We start from the raw sequence: 2,394 nt of genomic DNA on the forward strand, positions 1-2,394 counted from the left end.
ATACCCCATAGACCAGTGCTGCTCTCAGCCTGGGGCAGAAAAGCTCTTTTTTTTTTTTTTCTGGTCTTTTTGAGACAGGGTCTGCCTGTAGCCCCAGCAGTCCTGGAACTCACTATGTAGGTCAGGCTGGCCTTGAACTCACAGAGATCCGCCTGCCTCTGCCTCCTGAGTGCTGGGATTAAAGGCCTGCACCACCATGCCCAGCAGAAATGCTTTTTTTTTCTCTGTAGTGGGTGGGCAACAATTAATGCAGAGACTCATAACTGGTCAAAATGCTGAGAATGAGTGACTGTTGCATGCTCAGCCCTAAATGGAACATCTGTATCACTCCATTTACGGTGTAGGGGACATGAAGGAAAAGGAAGTAAAAAGATTGCAAGATCCAGAGGATGGAGAGGCGCTGGATGAAAAGCTGCCTTCTGGATATGACACAGCCATGGTAATCATGAACACAGAGCAGCTGTGACTACTGCACAAGCACAGAGAGGGACGGGGGGCGGGGAGAGGGGAGAGACATGAATGTCAGGGAGGAACTAGTTGAGGGGAAGAAGGCAGCTCAGCAGACGGGGAGGGAGATGAAAGAGGGGAATGGGGTGAATGTGATTACAATGCACTGTATATATGTATTGTCAAAAATAAAAATAGTCAGGATGCAAAGTCAATTTATAAAGTCACTAGCCTTTCTATACACCAATAACGAGCAGTCAGAGAAAGAGATCAAAAAAACACTCCCAATCACAATATCCTCAGAAAAAATATCTAGGAATAAACCTAATCAAAGACATTAAAAATCTCAACAAGCCGGGCATAGTGGCGCACGCCTTTAATCCCAGCACTTGGGAGGCAGAGGCAGGCAGACCTCTGTGAGTTCAAGGCCAGCCTGGTCTACATAGTGAGTTCCAGGACAGCTGGGGAGACCCTGTCTCAAAAAGACCACAAAAAAAAAATCTCGACAATGAAAACTATGAGCCTTAGAATAAAGAGGTGAGAAAGGTACAAGGACATGGAAGAACCTCCAGTGCTCATGGACTGGTAGAATTAACATTGTCAAAATGACCATCCTACCAAAGCAATTAATATATTCAATGCAATCCCAATCCAAATTCCCAGGACATTCTTCACACAAATAGAAAAAATGTCCTAAAATTCATATGGAATCATAAAAGACCCCAGAAAGTGAGAGAAATCCTGAGCACAAAGAGCAATGCTGGAAGGATTACCATACCAAATTTCAAACTCTATTACAGAGCTATAGTCATAAAAACAACATGGTATTGGCACAAAAACAAAAATATAGATCAACGTAACAAAATAGAAGACCCAAACATGAGTGCATGTCACAATTTCAGTCATCTGGTATTTGACAAGGGCACCAAGAATACACACTGGAGGAAAGACAGCATCTTCAACAAATGGTGCTGGGAAAACTGGATCTCCACGTTTAGAAGAATGAAATTAGACCCATACCTATTACCCCATTCAAAAATTGACTCCAAATGGATCAAAGACATCAATGTGAAACCTGAAACACTAAAACTGTTAGAAGAAAACATAAGTAGGACCCTACAAGATATAGGTGAAGGAAAGTACTTTCTAAATCAGACTTCAGTTGCTCAAGAATTAAGATCAACAATTGACAAACAGTACCGTATTAAACTAAAAAGCTTCTGAAAAGCAACGGAAACCACCAATCAAGTAAAGAGGAGGCTCACAGGGTGGGAGAAATTTTTACCAGCTATACATCTGATAGAGAATTACTATGCAGAATATACAAAGAACTCAAAAAACAAAGAATCAAGAAAACAAATTACCCAATTAAAAAATGGTCTGTGGATCTGAACAGAGAACTCTCAAAAGAAGAAATAAAAATGGCTAAGAAATACCTTTAAAAGTGTTCAACATTCTTAGTAATTACAGAAGTGCAAATTAAAATTACTCTAAGATTTCATCTTACCCCAGTCGAAGCGGCTAAGATCAAGAAAACACCACCAAATGCTGGCAAGAATGTGTAGAAAAGGGAACCCTCATTCACTGCTGGTGGGATTGCAAACTGGTGCAATCACTATGGCAATCAGTGTGGAGAACTCTTAAAAAACTAAATCTAGGCTGCGCAGGCGCAAGTCGTAGGTGGGGGTCGGCTGACTGCAGGGACTCCAGGCCGATTTACGCCGGTGGCAAGGGCCGGGGATCCCAGCAGCCATGGCGAGTCAGTCGTAGGGGATTCAGCAGCTGCAGGCGGAAAAACGGGTGGCCGAGAAGGTGTCCCAGACCCTCAAGCGAAAGAACCGGAGCTGAAGCGGGCCAAAGAAGCAGCCCAGGCTGAGGGAGAAAGCGTTCAAGGCCAAGGAAGCTGCGGCACTGGGGTCCCACGGGAGCTATAGCAGTGAAGTGGAG

At 43.7% G+C, this 2,394-nt stretch overlaps 1 pseudogene; it reads left to right on the forward strand.

Moving 5' to 3' along the window:
• The first annotated feature begins 2,199 nt into the window (after positions 1-2,199).
• LOC103739425 overlaps positions 2,200-2,394 on the forward strand; it is a 9,061-nt pseudogene continuing 8,866 nt past the window's right edge.

The sequence above is a fragment of the Nannospalax galili genome, unplaced genomic scaffold (genome assembly GCF_000622305.1).
Source record: "Nannospalax galili isolate Female #2095 unplaced genomic scaffold, S.galili_v1.0 scaffold330, whole genome shotgun sequence".
In the NCBI taxonomy this organism is placed as follows: Eukaryota; Metazoa; Chordata; class Mammalia; order Rodentia; family Spalacidae; genus Nannospalax; species Nannospalax galili.